This window comes from Aphelocoma coerulescens, chromosome 7 (assembly GCF_041296385.1).
Source record: "Aphelocoma coerulescens isolate FSJ_1873_10779 chromosome 7, UR_Acoe_1.0, whole genome shotgun sequence".
NCBI classification, from domain to species: Eukaryota; Metazoa; Chordata; class Aves; order Passeriformes; family Corvidae; genus Aphelocoma; species Aphelocoma coerulescens.
This window is the reverse complement of record NC_091021.1, coordinates 5051466-5068268: the sequence shown is the minus strand read 5'-3', so window position 1 is coordinate 5068268 and position 16803 is coordinate 5051466. Positions and strand designations below refer to the sequence as shown.

The 16803-nt window shown below is 44.2% G+C and overlaps 1 protein-coding gene across 50 annotated transcripts in view; it reads right to left on the bottom strand.

The window, feature by feature from the left end:
- The window catches only part of MAP2 (microtubule associated protein 2), a 246983-nt gene that overhangs the window by 147480 nt on the left and 82700 nt on the right, over positions 1–16803 (bottom strand). For 27 of the 50 annotated variants that reach the window (XR_011152198.1, XM_069021813.1, XM_069021814.1 and 24 more), the window contains exons 1-4: positions 14568–14705; positions 13442–13581; positions 12954–13058; positions 11374–11430 (exon numbers count right to left, since the gene is read on the bottom strand). The exons of 12 other annotated variants lie outside the window; for them this stretch is intronic. The gene's annotated coding sequence lies outside the window, so the exon portion shown is untranslated. Of the gene's footprint in view, positions 1–11373; positions 11431–12253; positions 12325–12953; positions 13070–13441; positions 13582–14567; positions 14706–16803 lie in introns of those variants that run through there. 11 more of the 50 variants (XM_069021825.1, XM_069021830.1, XM_069021829.1 and 8 more) reach the window with 7 other exon arrangements.

Here is a 16803-nt window from a genome sequence, read left to right as displayed (position 1 = left end):
GTTCTCCGTGCGTCGCCTCCTCTGGTCGCAGCTGCGTTGCCACTGCCAGGCGCTGCATCTCGGCCGGGCCCCCGAGCGATGGCCCCCCCGTGCCCTGCTCCAGCGCGCGTTTCGGCTGGGCACGGCTCCACTCTGCCGCCAGCCGCCGCCCGCGCGCCGCCCCTCTCGTTCGGGCGCTCTCGGGGCTCGCTCCACCACGCGCTGCGCGGGGCCGGGCGGGCACGGCTGGGTCCCGCCGCTCCTGCCGCGCCTCGCTCCGCCACCGACACTGCGGCCCGCGTGGCTCCGCCCGTGCGCGGGAACCGTCTCGCTGTGGCTCGCAGAGCGCTCGGTGCACGTGGCCGAGGCCGCACGGTCCCTGAGCCAGGCTTCCCTTCGCCAGGACACAGCTGACACTGCTCAACAGTCTCGGTTATTAAATAATATTCACGAAAATATTCTTCCATCGGCAGTTATTTTGACTCAAATATTAACTGGGTCCAAACGGTCTTCCAAAAGCCCTTGGTAAGAATTAAATCCCAAGAAACATAGAAAAAGTCCTTAAACAACCATGCCAGGAAGTGTTTCAGTTCTTTCTGAGCTTGAATCAAGCTAAAATTTACAAATCGTTGTTCAAGAATCATTTTAAGTTTAAGATAAATGTCCATATGCGGCTCTGAAAGCCAAGAGTCTTCCCACGGTTCCTCCATAGTTTAGATATGGAATAGCAAAACAAAACCAAGAAGAGGAATCCAAAGTTTCCAGGGTTTACTCACACGAATCAGTCGCTTAGGGATCGGGGATCGTTCTGGCCTCAATTCTCCACCATAATGTTGCAGTGGGGATACTGCAACACGCCTGTATCAAACCAGGAGTCCCGTGGAAAGGAATATATACGGACGGATTCTTGCTAGATGTTTCAGAGATGTTTATTTCCCCAGCCGCATGGCCGGGGCTCTGCTGAGGGACTCTTACCGTCAGCACCCGAGCTGCTTTGCCTGCGCAGGGGAACACAAACCAACCAATGGGGAACGAGGCTGAGCAGGGGCAGGGGCAGGGAAACCCCGTGCCTCCCCTCAGGGCTCCCGGGGCTACATGGCGGGGGGAGGAGACCCCAACACGAAAACATTCTTCTAATCTTTCCTCGTAAAGCACATGTTTTCAGATAGGTTTCTCTAAAGTACAGAAAACCCAAACAGTAATAAAAATCTTTCAGATAATATAATTTTTGAAGATAAAGCAAGAAAGCAATTACATTCTAAATCAGTGGGGGGGGATGGGTGAGGAGGATCAAGGAGGGGGGAATAAAAGAGTAATTCACTGGGCTAATTAAAAGCAAATTTGTGTGTGTGTGGTGTGTGCAGTAATTAAAACCCCTGCTACTGAGGAAGGTTAAACTATTTATTTATGTATTTATTTTTAGATAAAGAGCACCAAGAGCAGTGCCTAGATATGCTGGCATCCTCCTCGAAGAGAATAAGGATCCTGTTGTCCTGCAGGCATCTAGTTTCTCTAACTGGGCAACTGGTACAGCCTCCAGGAAAACTCACCTAGCCGCAGGACTGACTTACATTGCCTTCTCTCCATCCTTCCCAAGCCTAATGAGAATTGCTGGTGCAGAGTATAGCACTGCTCCCTCCACACCTATCTAATACGGGCCAGCTGGAGTGCTGGGAATCTCAGCACCAGTCTGAGCCATTAAGGTCTAAACAGCTGCAAAGCCTACAGCTTCAGGGACACTGGGGCTGTAAAAGGAATGCCAAGGGGAGCTCCTATAGGGTTCCCACTACATCAGCTCAGTCTCTCAGAGGACAAGGCCTGTAGCTCTTCCATGTGAATCCCACCTACTCCTCCCCTCTTTGCTGCTGGAGGACCTCAGTGGGGTGGAGAGGACACCAAGGCTGCCTCTCCACAATGCCACTGAGATTGTACTTTAGAAGCTGGAGCTGACAGTTTTACTGGGTCTGTGACCTGCCATCCCCCAGACTTCCACTTGGTCCATAGGGTGCAACTGGTTCAGATAATTGTCTGACCACTTATTAACACCACAGTAGAGACTGGAAAACACATATGTTCCCAGCATTTGCAAGAAGGCTCCCTACCTCATTTTAGAAGGTTTCAAAAATAAAGTTAGTCTTTGGGGCACAATGGCTCCTATATTTGAATTTTAAAAAGCCCAAGCAATGATGCAGAACCTGTTGAGTGAGAAACCAGGAGAGACATTAAGAAAGACCACAGAAGGAATAAAGAGGAGAGAATAAATGGAATAACTAATACACATTTGCTCCAGGGTTCTCTCTGCACCAATGGGCAAAAAGAATACAACTAAATCATTAATAATTGAAGGAACTTGAAGACAAAGAGATTTTCATCCAACATTAAAGGGATGAAAAATGGCTGTAATGAGAATTCTGATGATGGTATCATTTGTGGAGGGACTGGGAAGGAGGGGGTTATATTTAAAAGAAATGGTTCCTTTGTAAGACAAGAGCAAGCATTCTCATTACTAATGCAGACAGATGCATCTGAAAGACCTTATTCAGTGGATGGTGTTACCAAACACCCTTCTGGACACAAGCTCTCCACTAATTATACTATACAAGGATAGGAAACTGCTGTAACAAAATATAAAGTGTCACCTGTTTATTCTTTGTAGCTGCATAAATAATTTAAGGATGAATATTAACAAGCATCCAGTTTTCTGTGCCTTTCTTAACTGATGATTCTCTGCACATAGTTGATGGGAGCTTGAGCTTTCACTGCTTTTGGAAGTTGGCCCTGCAGACCAAGGCCGGACCAACATCAGTAGCAAAACACAGGGGGTAGGGTATCCCTTCTTAGGAGCTGAATCTTGTATAGAGGAATTTCCACTGACACCTTTTAAAGGCCCACCAGCAGTGGAGTCAGGCACACTCATGCCAGCCTCTAGTTCAAGGCCTGGAGTTTTGCACAAGACAGTTTCTGAGCAAACGAACTGTGCTAAGAGACAATCAAAGAGCACAATTATTTTACTGGCTTGCTGCCATACTTGAGGGGAAAGATGTTAATGAAACTCAGTAAGACTGAAATGCATTGTTTTCCTCATAAAGAATAAAAAGCTACCATTTCGAAACCAGGAAGAGATCAGACTAGATAAATTTCTTAAGAGGAGGAAAAGTCAAAACCAAAGAAACAAAAAGGAAAAAAAACCAAACCCCATAAAATCAATGCACAACTCTGCATCATTTACAGAAAGCACTGTAAGGGTTGTACTGTGAACCAAAAGCTCACATTATCAGGATAACTAACCCCAAATTAACTACTGATCCCCTAAAAGCTACCCTTGCAAACCTTCCCAAGTCCAAGTGTGGAGCTTGTGGCAGTGCAAACCACAAAGGCGTTTTCAGATTTACACTGTAACATCATTGCTCACCACAGCTAAGTCAATGAGAAGCAACTAATCCACTGCTCTGCAAGAAAGCATGACAGAAAACGCAACAGAGAGCATGGCTCAACCTGTCTGAAGCCCGATCTGAACAGAAGCCATGAACAGGAGGGCATCCTCCTGCAACTCCTTCAACCAATAGTGGGACTTCTTCCTAGCTCCACATAAAGACTGTATTTTCTGGTCTGCTGGTTTTGCTCAAGTCATCTTCTGCCCTCCCCTGAATATCCCCACTGCCATCAGCAGGATGGCTGGAGCTGTAACAGCCACTCACCCAGTGAATGTGGCAGAATGGCTCCCACAGATCCCGTTCTTGGCTGTTCTTTGTCTGCAGGTACACCCACGGAGCCACAAAAGCCCAATAACAGAATCTGGTTTATGAGGAAGGTGGGCTTTTTTTGTATTATTTTTTACCTGCTTGGGATCTTGTTAGAGACGTTTTCCTCATAAAGTGTTAGTCTAACCTTTGTAAGCCCTGGATTTTGGGCACTATGCTATTTTATTGAGTCTCCCTGGGATTCTCCCTTTGCAGAACTTGCACTTTGCCAGTGGCTCAACAGCATTCTAGTAGCACAAAGGAAGCTCCAAGGGCCATTCCCCCCACCCACCTCAGTACAGCAAGTCTCTTCCAAAGACACACACTTACCTCCTACGAACTGACTTCAGATTATAAAGCAAACCCCAAATCAACTCAAATACAACAAACTTGGGATGCAACTCTCTTAACAGCAGAAGTTGCAATTTCCTAATATTTTGTACTACTTTCATTAAGCATTTTTGCTTTCTGGTCAATGCAAACAACAAGCCTCGGAACTTGCAACTGGCAACATCATTCTTCAACATTTCATTGCTTACACTCAGGATATAAATCTTCTGCCTGACAGAGCTTTCACAGGACAAGAGATTAGTGAAAAAGGAATGGATTTTCGTTATAGAATTTATACTCTATTCATTGCATATGTGAGGTTTAATCTCTTATTCTTTCATATTCAGAGACTAAATTCTGAAGAATAGAGAAAGAAATATTTTTTGCACTTCTTATAAAAAGGAAACATGAAAAGTCATTAATAACTCATGAACAGCTTTACTAATAAAAGTACACAGGGCCATGCCAAAATAACCAGCTTTCACCAGCTGGTGACAAAACTTATACTTGCTGCAGAGCTGCAGATCAAGAGTCAGAAAATTCACATCTGTTAAAGCTGCCTGATCCTTTATTAACTTGTGATACTATTCCAGGATATTTCAATTCTTTGCTACAAGATGTTGTCTGTTAAGCTATAAGAGCTCTATTAAAGTTCATGCCAAGTGCTTCCCAAAGACCATCCACTGATTACATCTGGGTGCTGAGCTCTAGCCACTGCAGTGCTGGGTAACACACTTTTCTTCCAGCTCTTTTTATTACTCCAATTGTATTTGGTGATCCTTGCTGGCTTCCAACTGCTTCCCTGCCTTAGTCCAGCAGGAGAGGGCCCTGATGAAACCAACTTTCTCAGACTTTCCTCTGCCACTGTTCCCCACTCTTACATGCATAGATCTCTTCTCCGATCTCTTCTTCGGTCTCTCCTGAGGGCAGGGTTCAACATTAAAGAGGCAAGTCACTTAAAGAGCACATGCCACGGTTCAGTGAAAGACACTGGCTGGACTAAACAGCTTTCTTTTCCTTACATCTTTGGAGAGCCTTAAGAGCATCTTATCAGTAAAAAGACATCTCTGCACATAGCCCATATGACTGTCAAACAGAGCAGCTGTTTCCCACTATTGGTTTTGCATGGCCTGGTTTTTTTTGGGGGGGGGGGGGCGGAGGGGGGTGAGGCAGGCCATAGAGGTGGCTTCTGTGAGAAGCTGCTGGAAGCTTCCACCATGTCCAGCAGAGCCAATCCCTCATGGCTTTGAAGATGGACATGCCACTGGCCAAGGTTGGGCCAATTACAGAGATTGGTAATGCCTCTGTGATAACATATTTAAGAAGAAAATCAAATCAAAGTACACACAGTTTTTCTTCTAGCCAGAGAAGGGGACGAGGTGAGAACATGTGAGGGAAACAACATGGAGACACAAAGGTCAGCGGAGAAGGAGGAGGAGGAGGCGCTCCAGGTGCTGGAGCCGAGATTCCTCTGCAGGCCATGGTGAAGACCATGGTGAAGCAGCTGTGCCCCTGCAGCCTGTGGGGGTCCATGGGGGATGCAGAGATCCACCTGCAGCCTGTGGGGGAGGTGCCCATGCTGGAGCAAGTGGATGCCTGGAGGAGGCTGTGCTCCAGTGGGAGACCCAATGGAGAGAGGGAGGCCCTTGCTGCCAGGCTGGAGCAGCCTGTCCTTGGAGGACTGCACCCCATGGAAGAGTGACCCACACCACAGCAGTTTTGGGAGGACTGTTTGCCCATGGGAGGAATTCATGTTGCAGCAGGTTTGGCAGGACTGCTGCTCGTGAGATTGGAACCACACTAGAGAAGTTCACAGAGAACTGTCTCCCATGGGAGGGACCCCATGGTCTCACAGGGGAAGGAAATCTAGGGTGACGAACCGACCAAAACCCCCACGCCCTGTCTCCCTGCGCTGTCAATGGGATAGACAGAGGGGCTGAGGGAAAAAGGGTATTTTAAAGGCTTATTTTACTTCTCATTATCCTCCCCTGACTCTGTTAGTAATAAATTCACTTTGTATCTTTAAGTTGAATGTGTTTTGCCCTTGGAGTATTTTCTCCCAATCCTTAACTCATGAACCCTTCATTAATTTTTTCTCTCCTCTGCCCAGCTGTGGCAAGGGAGGATAAGCGACTTTCGTGGGTGCCTGGTGTTGGGCCTGCGTCAAACCGCAACACCCACCTTTCCCCAAATCCAAAATACTCTGTTACTCTGGAGGTTTAACAGGATCTATCAACCATTAAACACAGTTAAACACTGTGAATATTTAGAAGCATGAAAACATTTTGGGGAAGAAAAAAAAGGCATGAGCTTAGCTTATCCTCTGATTTCTGCTTCTAGACGCCCTTCCTAGGGGTCACACCTGATGCTTTCAGGTAATAAAACATTGTCTTCTCCTGAGAGATTTAGGATAATTCTGAAATGTTTCTGTGCTATAAATATAGGAGCAAATGTAAGTAAATTTAAAATTACATAAATGTGTAATACACCCTCACATTGCTAACACTCCATTTTTTCCATCTTTTTTCCCTTGTTCTTCAACCTGTTTGCTGAAATTTATAACAATTCTCTGACTTTGGCTTTCAGCCATCTCTTAATGTACCTTAAAGTCTTTTTCCTTGTCTCTTTTCATTCCCTTGAACAAGGGAGAAACCAAGTGTGAGAATATCCTCTATACAAAACACTATTTTATCAGTAAGTATAAACACATGCATTGGTTCAGATTGACTCCAACACACAGCCAAGACAGAAATAACTGAAAATTATTTTATTTTGTAACTCCTTGGTAGAAATTATTTTATACTTCAGCAACTTGAAAAACAAGTCACTGTGACCAGAAAATGCTTTCTACCCTGCAACATGTGATCAGCAGATGAACAGAAGGCAGAGTGTAAAGGCAGGTATCACTTGAAGATAAAGTCTCGTGACAGTATGTCCCTAATACCTAGGCATTGAGAAGGTGCTAGCCATCTGATAGAGAACTTGGAGAATAAGATAAACTAAAGAGCTTAAGGCTTTTTTCTGTGTTCTCATTTTATTTTTTATTCCACTACCACTCTACATGTTGCTATTCAATTTCTGTGGCTCAAGGTTTTGCCCCTTTAGAAGACCAAAAGATTCTCTCATCCTGAACTAATCTTTCATTCTTGAAAAGCATTGGACTGAATAGCCTTATTTCCCCTGGGTATACAAGGGTAGTGACAGCTGATTCCTTGCCTATACTGCCCAGTCAATTATTCTTATTTTCCTTCTGAAGCCCACAAAGACTCTTCAGTACTGAAAGCTCTTCCAGTGTGAGGGCACCTGCTAAGAAATAAATGCATGAGACAAAATAATGGGTGGGAGGAGGAAAGGGGCTGCAAGGCACCAAGTAGTTCACCGGAACCAGAGGCAACAGCTCAGCCCAGCTCCTGCCTCTCTGCCCTGACTTCCAGAAACTGAGTGAGAAAGAGTTTCTTCAACCCAGCTTTGCTACACATTTGACCTTTCTTAACCAATAGTAGGGCAAAAGATCATTGTATTGTTTCCATTTTATCTACACAACAGCAGCTTGATACCTCAGTCCCAAATCAGCCCCAGCGTACGAGGTCCTGCATCGACTTGTACAAACATATTGTCAGCATGTGTAAGTACAGATGGACAATGCCTGCCAGGCTGCAGGTGAGGTGATGTCTCAGCTGGGACCTGCTGAGGCACTTTCAGCTGATACTGCATGACACAGAAATCCACTGAGGACAGCACAGTGGTTTGGCTGCCACAAGATCCTTCCTCACACCTCCCAATCCATGGAGAGCAGGAAAGAAAGCAAAGAGGATGCAGCTTGAAAATTGGGAGCAAGTGCTGTATGGACTGGTACTAGAACTAATACACACAAAAAACGACAATGAAACAAAATCCCTATAAGCAAAGAGCCATTGGGTCTAAATCACTTACAGCTCATGCTGAAATTGGCCAAACATGTCTCTACCAGTCTAAGTGAAAGAAAGCAACACTCCTGGGTTCAGCCAAGTGTTTTCAAGCTCTTAAAAGCTAAAGACTACCCCAAAGAATTCCTTAGGACCAGAAAAATAGAAAAAAATGTGGATTTTAAATAAAAGATTTGTCTTACCTGAAGATTCAGAGAAATTACATTACACAAACTGAAGCCCAGCCATTCACACAGGTCCTGCTGAAAAGCCTGGCTGCTCTCAGGGAAAAGCTGATCTGAGCAAAGGCTGACCTTAGGGACCAGAGTTTGGGGAGAGAGAGGAGGGGCCCCTCATCTTCCCGATGAGATCCCAGCAGGAGCAGAGGCTCCAGTTGAAAAGCCCAGCTTTGGCAAACATGAGATAACATATACAGAGCAAAGCCCAAGCTGACAAACAGGCTGGCTGTTCATTAAGCACGGTGCCATCTGCTTTACTCTATCCTTTGAGGGTTGTGGTAGCAAGGATGAAAACAGCCTGTTTGCAACACTCCTGCTGAAGAGCACAGGAATAGCAGGCTGCTCTGTGCAGAGAGGAGGCTGCCCCTTCCCCAAAAGCACCTGTGTGGAAGGGGCCAGGGTGGAGGGCAGGCGAGAGGGACAAAACTGAGGGAACAAGACCAGAAAATAGCTGAGGAAAGCAGCCAGGTCACTTGGTGACCCATCCATCACAGGCTTGGCACTGATGCTGCCAGCAAAAGAGAACAAGGAGACTGCAGAGTCAGGACTGAAGTGGGATTTCACCATGGTCAGAAGACCACCCATTATCCCAGTTGTAACCAGAGTACTGCCTGAGCTGGATGGTACTTACTGGCATGCAGCCCTCAGCAGCTTGACTGCTCCAGCAATCTTAGCAAGAGGAGGGAACCCACATTCCTGCAACTTTGCAGGATACACAACCACTGCTTCCAGGGACAATTCTCCTTCTTCCAGAAGTTATTCCCAGACTGAAACTACCCTGATATTTAAGTACTAAGTATGTTTGAGGCCCAGATTCCTGAAAAAATTTGTTTACTGATTTCAGAGCTGTGTGGCTTCAAATAAGAAGACACGACAACCTTTGAAAGAGCATCTTGAGGTTGCAACACAACTGCAAGCTCTGGGACTGCTCACTGAACACGTGCACATCTCACGTGGTTTTGGGGATCCCAATATTAAATCAATCACTCATCCTACCCCACCACTGATGCCATCCTCCCCCCCATACACACCCAACATGTGTGGTTGGTAAAGCCTCAGCACAGCCCTGTGGAATCAAGTGCTAGAGAACTTCATATATATGTGTGTGTGTGTGTATATATCCACACACAGAGCACATAACTGTGAAACACCTCCATCTGCTCACGTTACAACATTTTAAACACATGCAATTAACTGAACTGAAATGGCATAAGGATCAGTCAGTGTCTTTTTCCCCCACTCCCACTATTTCCACCTTCCTCTCACCCTAACATATGGGAATGCCATATGAATTACTGAATGGATCATGCTAAAACCAGAGCCAGTAAAATCTATTTTTAATACAGATTATGGGGTGATATAGTCAGTCCATGATGCATCATTGTTTGTCGTACAAGTTTGGTCTGTTACTACTTCTGGCAAGCCCCACTTCCAGCACTGACATTTCCAAACTCTTCCATATTTTTCCTTGGTGTTCTGAAATAAAATTCAGGATCCTTGGTGGGAACTTTGCAGAAATAGCAGGTTAGGCAAGTTAGCACACTACAGTTTTTCCAGCCTGCTGCTGCCCTTCTGAAGTGGCCATGAGATGCCCAGTATTCCCTGTCAAAGCTATCAAGGTATTTATTAATCAATCATGTAGGGCTGTTACCCTGAGCTTTTAAGAAATGTCATGGAGACGCACAAATCATGTGCTGCCCCAGGAAATGGGCAGAGAAGGGTCTATATGGGGTTTTTTGTCCTCTGGTACAAACTGGGAAGGTATACAGCTTTTTCACCCACTCTTGAAAGCCCCTCCACCCTAAGGAGCCAAAACAAGGTTGAAGTCTTACCAGGAGAAATAATTGGAGCAACCTGATTCGTGATTAAATCCTGATGCAATGCTAGGGAGATGTACACTAGAGGGCCATCAGCAGACAGACACAAAAATACAAAATCTGTCTTTACAAGGCCACAGCAAGCTCTACTAGGCATTTTAAAGCCAAGTCAGGTCACGTCAGCCAGTTATTATTAGCTCTGAGCAGCTCACACATCAGTGTTAGCATACATTACCTGAAATTGCAATGGTTATCAAGAACACCATTTTCTCCTACCCTTGAAAATCAATTAAACCTCATCTTTACAGCCACATGCACCATCAGCAATGCAGACTCAATCCAAAACCAATGTCAGATAAAAACCTTCAGGTGATATCACAAAGGCCTAGAGGGAACACATGCCAAAAGAAAGTGATTTCTGGACAGTAACTACTTCTTTTAACCCATACAGGCTCATCAGAATCAAGCTCCACTGGAAGCTTTTTCTTCTTTAATGAATTTAACAAGCCAAATAAAAACAATTCACACATACACAGAGGATCATGTGGGTGCACAGTTTCTAACTGATTCCAGAAATTATGTTCATATTTGTGTATTAGATTTTACCTCAGAAAACATAGGTGCTGCCTAGGCAAAATGGGATGCTGGGATCTATCCAGCATTTCCAGCTGTAGCTGGAGACAAACAAGCCAGGGGTTCACAGAGTTCCTAGTAGTTAAGGAAAGGAAGCTGGTTGCACTGAAGCAGCTTCAAAAATGTTTAACAAAGCAGAAACAGGAACTGATGTGTCATAAACCACTATCAACTACCATGAAACTGTTACTTCATTTTAATGTGCCACAAATCTAAGCCTGCCTCTTCAGGGTACCACCATTTCAGTAGCAGAGGCAGCTCAGAGTCTCACACTTAAAATACTTTCACTTTTTTTTCCCCTCAATGAAAAAGAAATTCCCACTCATTCCTTCCCGGCTACTCTCTGCAGGACTGAAACTTCAGAAATGTTCTCATGGTTTTTCCCTGTGACACTGAAATTTGTTGGCAAGGCTCACATGACAGCCAAGCTCTTGAACTGGTCAGCTGGAGCTCCCCATCCCATATGTTCCTCTGATTCAGAGTGTGATACACTATGCCTTTCCTTCAGCAGGGGGAAGATGGAGTGAGAAGGGGAAAATGAATTCAGAAGCTCTTGGCAGGCATATAAGTAAAAAAATAAAGACAGAAGTTATGTAGAGCAAGCCCTGTGCTGCCAAATGAAGTCATGCACGGCTTAGTTCTGATTTGAGTATATTTTTTAAAACTTTATTGTTGTTGTTGTTATTATTATTATTATTATTAGCATTTGGCAAAAGGAGACAGGAAATACCTTGCTGGTGATGTCTGCTCCCAGCACAAGCCAGTTTGAAATGCTGCACAGCTTACCCTGAAAAAAAGGGAGAACGAACTATTTTCAAGCCCCAACTCAGACTGTTATTTACTTAAGCAGCATTGCATCAATTTTAGTTTTGTTTCTATTTTATAAGGCTATAATATGATGAGAACAAACCTTCCCAAGAATGTTCACTTTTCTCCTCCTCTTAACTGGGCATGGTCTCGGGGGAAGGAGAGACTGCCATACATATGCACTGGCACAAGCTGAGTTCAATTTAACAGGAAAGAGCCTCCATTCCGTTAAAAGCCTTGTAAAGAAATTAATCCTGAAAGGATCCTGCTTTTCGGATATGTAAACACAAAATCAGAATAACACTGGTTCATCTGTAAAGTGAAATACATGGCTCCACTGGAGGATGTAAGTAACTCGCAGTTAAGCCAACATGAATGACTTGCTCCCTGCAGCAGCAGAACGTATGGTCTAACAGGGCAACAAATTTGGAAGGAACCTGTTTTTAACTCCTGAGTGAAGAAGCAGTTTAAGCATAAGGAGGCTGTAAAATTATGTTGCTTACAAAAGGTAGGCTCAGTTTAGCAATATATAGAGCATCAAATTCATGGAACACTAAGCAAGCCACCTACAAATCTCTTGCTTGAAGTGAAAGCCAAAAATACAGCTCTCTTCTCTGACAGAATACATCCCTCCATCTGTTTGCTGCTTCAGGTCAGATTAAATACTGCAGCTTCCTGGAAAGCTAAATAAACTTTACCTAAAGGGACCCTCAAAACACCGACATGTGACTCTGGCTGGCTTTATTCCTTCTCTCCAGAGTGTGTAGCCACTGAGAGTCCTGTGCCATTGCTGAGAGACTTACCACACTCCCTGAGGCAGTGTCTCCTCCCACCCGGCTGTTATGCCAAATACTCTATCTTCATCATGTTATTGAAAAGCAGTTGTATGCTTCACATAGGGGGATCCCAGGACCAGATTCCTTCATTTCTGCACGTTTTTTTCAGAAGCCTGACTGCCAGTAGAAATAAGCGGTACACTTCTGTTTCACCCACACACACCAGGGTCCCATTTGCATAATCACATACAAAGCAGCACCTCTGTACTCTTAAGAGTACAAAGTGTGTCTATAGTCAAGCAACTTTTAATCCAACAGCCTGATGCCAATGTTGTGAATCAACATAACAAATATTCAGATAAACAAAATTACTGTGAATGTTTCATTCTCATGGTGGTGGAAAATCAGGACCCCAAGTCCTTTGCCTCAAAGCACAGGAATTCTGTCATCTCAAATGATGGAGAGTCTCTACAGCTGCTTGTAGTGGTATATCTTTCACCCAGTCTGCATGGGACACCAGCACTCTCCACTCATCATTTTATATAAGCCAACATTCAATTTAACTCACTCATCTGTGCATGCCCTAGTTTGCAAAGACGTGTGTTACCTCTCTTCTAACTACTACTGAAAGCTAATGGCTGTTTACATCACTGCCTGAAAGTCAATTTCATAACATACTGGATTACTAAAAAATCAACCTCCTTCTTCAAGAAGAGCATCAACATACCAATGCTCACAGCACTCTGGGATGGTGCAAAGTACCACATTTCTTCCTGAAGTGAATGCAGTTCTTCCATTTTTCAACTCTTCCACCTCTCATTGTCTCTCTAAGCTGAAAAATAACTTTGAATGAAAACTAATCTTACTGAAACTGCCCTTACTTAAGACTTTAGCAGATGAGAGCACTATAACTTGGAGGTAAGGAACATGAATTAAACTTGTTGAGGAAGATACTCAAAGTAGTTTCTTAAACACCCTGTACAAATAGCTGCTTCAGAAGCATCTGTTATGCACGTGTTTAAGAAACCAGCATTATTTCAGAGACAGCATTATGTGCTTTACAAGGCTACATGTCCAAATTGGCTCTATTCTAATGTTTTACAGACCAAACTAAATTTGTCATTCACTCTTATGCCACCATAAATTCATGACAGAAACACAGCTCTGATAACCAGCCATTTATAAATTGTTCTTTCACATCTTGGCCTTACCTACCTGTTTTCTTATAGCCATGGATGACAGAAAACACAGGTGTATGCTCTGTGTGGAAGCAGGAACCAAAACCAAATGAGAAGCCAGTGAACAGACCAAGGGAATCTGATGTGTCATAATATCAACCATATCACACTTATCTCCTGTGGTTAGGATAAAAATAAAATTTAAAATCACTACAGCTACGCAGTTCTTCAAGAAGAAATAGGGCAAGAGAAGCTGCAACAGAGCAGCAGCCAAGCAGATTGATGAGACCAGTAACCCTTCAACGTGTATTGTCATGATCTGGTGTCAGCCCACCAAATTACTCAGGAGCACTTGCTAAATAGATGTGAATCACTTTGTTGCAGCAGCCTTTTTCACTTTACACTCAGGTGTGCAGCTGCACCAGCATGCAGCAGCCCCCACAACTTGCTCACCCCAGGACACACACACTTCCTTTCACTTACAGAAGATTTGCTCTCAAAGCCCAGTCTGTCACAAGCTCACAGTAATGCTTGCCACAGCCATACAGACCATGCACCAGCAGTTTCAACCCGTAAGAGTCACCACCATAAGAAGCATATTGAGGCGGCCCTGTGATTCTCTCTGCTGTCACCCCAGAGCCCTGCACAGAACCATGAGAACTCTGTGTGAAATTCACATACAGAGTGCAAAGTAGCTTGTTTGCTTGAGTAGTTGCTACATTGTCACACAGCCTACTTCCTGTTAAATTGCTACTCCTATATCTCTCTAGCAGAGTGACGTATGTCCATCTGTATAAAAAACCCCATAAATATCTAAAGGATTGCAGCCTAGTGCAAAACTCCTAATGCCCAAGTCCAGGTTGGTTTGCTATATTGCAGAAGGACTGTACTCATATTAGAGAAAGACAAGCTTCTCAATGGTAAATATGTGCTTGTTCATTTCCATGCCCACCAAAGCCTGCGCCAGGCTGCAGGACAAGCAGCAGGATCATCACTGCTCACAGCACTCTGGGATGGTGCAAAGTACCACAATTCTTTCTGAAGTGAATGCAGTTCTTCCCTTTTTCAACTCTTCCACCTCTCACTGTCTCTCTAAGCTGAAAGATAAAAACTTCGTTTGACAGAACCACAGGGAAATACAAGGACACAAACATGTTACTCACAATCCAGAAAATCCATTTTCTGAATTAGAAGCACTCAAAGGCTGAATTCTCCAAGGCAGCTTGCTCAGAGTACTTGATGTGGCCAAGAATAAAGCTGACAGGGCAGAAAACCCCCCCTTATTTAAGCAATCAATTGCTGAGCCACTGAACCAAATACAACTAAGGATGGGACTTCAGACCCTTATTAGACACATCTTGATTTCATTTGCGCTTCAGCAGCATCCCCCTCCTCACCTGTGTCACACAGCTGCAGCTCTGCTCAGCACAGCTGTCAAGGGCAGTGCAGCCCTTCCATGACCACCACGGACCAACAGCCCTTTCTCTGGGAGGATTATTTGCAGTTCATTCCCTTTGGCTATCCAGTTTGCTGCAGCAATAAAAATAACTCCAATAAAGCAAGACCTTTAAAGAAAGACTAAATTAACAGAAGTTCAGACAATAGCAGAGTTTAAAGTATCATATTCTAATATTCACAAGATTACTGTGCACAACAGAGAACACGTGCAGTGGACATGAAATACAGGTCATTAAAGCATTAAACATCTAGATAGTATTGAAGGAACTTTCTATCAGTAAGGACAATGAATCAAAAGTTAAGCAGCAGTAGCACCACTCTATGCACTGAATCTCTGAACTACAGCAAAGGGACCGGGGAACAAGCTCTAACTTCTGGCTAACCAACTTCCTTAACCCACCCAAATAATTTTATTTGCAATTTTGGCAGCTCGCAACACAGCTGCTTCTCCCCTCCACTGCTCTGATTTTCAATTTAATACACCATCATTTTGTCCTGCTACATTCCCTCCGAGCTAACATCCTGCTGCCAGGGGTAGCACAGAGCATGTCTGCTGGATGGTAACCTTCCACTTTCCAAGATGTGCAACACACACTGCAGGAAGTTTTAATTCAGAACCACTCCCACAAACATCTTCTAGGCATTAGCTGGGTTGTTTGGTGAGAAAAAGCAGCTAGGAGAACATCAGAAAAACACTATATATCCATTTCTTCAAGCAGTGGGGTGCTACTGGATAACAATGCCTTGTCTCCCTTGCATTGCCTGTCTGTAGTAAAAGGGCTGGAGGCAGCTCTGTGACAGTTTCACCCCAGCAGGCAGCAGCAAGGCCACGACAACACGTAGCTCCAAACAGGCAGAGCACAGATGCACTTTGGACGGTGGGGAAGAACCATCACTTTGTTTTCCCAGGGCCACCACAGTCACTGCAAGATCTCTATAAGGGATCCCAGCTACGGTCACGTTCAAAGGCGCCGGCTGTCCCCATTCCCTCAGTTCTGCTGTGGTGCAACAGCTCCTTACATAAGGCACTTCCCAAGCCAGACAGAGAAGCCCTTCAACACACTGGCATCCTATCCAACCCTTTCCCCACCACAGAATTTAATGAGGGCTGTTTTCAAGTAAGGTTAGGAGGAAAACAATTATCTTTTTTATTTGTATGAACATAGAAAATAATTGAGCAGAGTACAGAGGGATGGGCAGGAGAGAGAGAGAATGCATGGCCTTTTTCCTCCACTTGCATAAAACTTTGAGCCTCTGAAGTACTCAGAGGTAAATACTTAAGATCAAGGGATACACAGTATCAGAACTGGAAAAACAAAGTGCAAGAATAAAAATATCCACAAACCTGTAGCTCTTTTTCTTGAGTCTTTATGGGGTTTACTTAGGTTTTACCACTCCTGCCCCCCAATTCAAAGACAAACTGCAATGAAGCTGAAACTTTTTGTTCATTCACAAAGTTTTTCTTTCCTGAAATGTCTCACATTGAACCAGTCAGAATAATGTGAAAAACATTCCTGTAGGGGTTCTGATTTGCTCAGTGAGGAATGACTTGATTTGCCTTCTACACATCAAGGCTTGGCACAGCTTACATGTCTCACCAGCAGTACTAAAAACCCAGCGATACAACCACAAACAAACTCATACTGGCGCTCAATTGCTCTGCAGAACTGATTGCATCTTAGAATTTTACATTCTTTATATCCCTATACAATTAGAACTTCTCCCATTCTTGCCAGGACCAGGCTTCTCCCCAACACCCCTTTGTGAAAGATTACACCTATTAAGCCAAACCTCATTACTTATTTTGATCACAACAGTGTTTAGGAAACTGCTGAGAATGGGTTGGCCTTGTACCAGGTACTGTACAAACACAGAGCAAGATTATTTATATAGATAAGTAGGTGTTATACAGGATTGATGTTTTTGTGGAAAATGAGCACT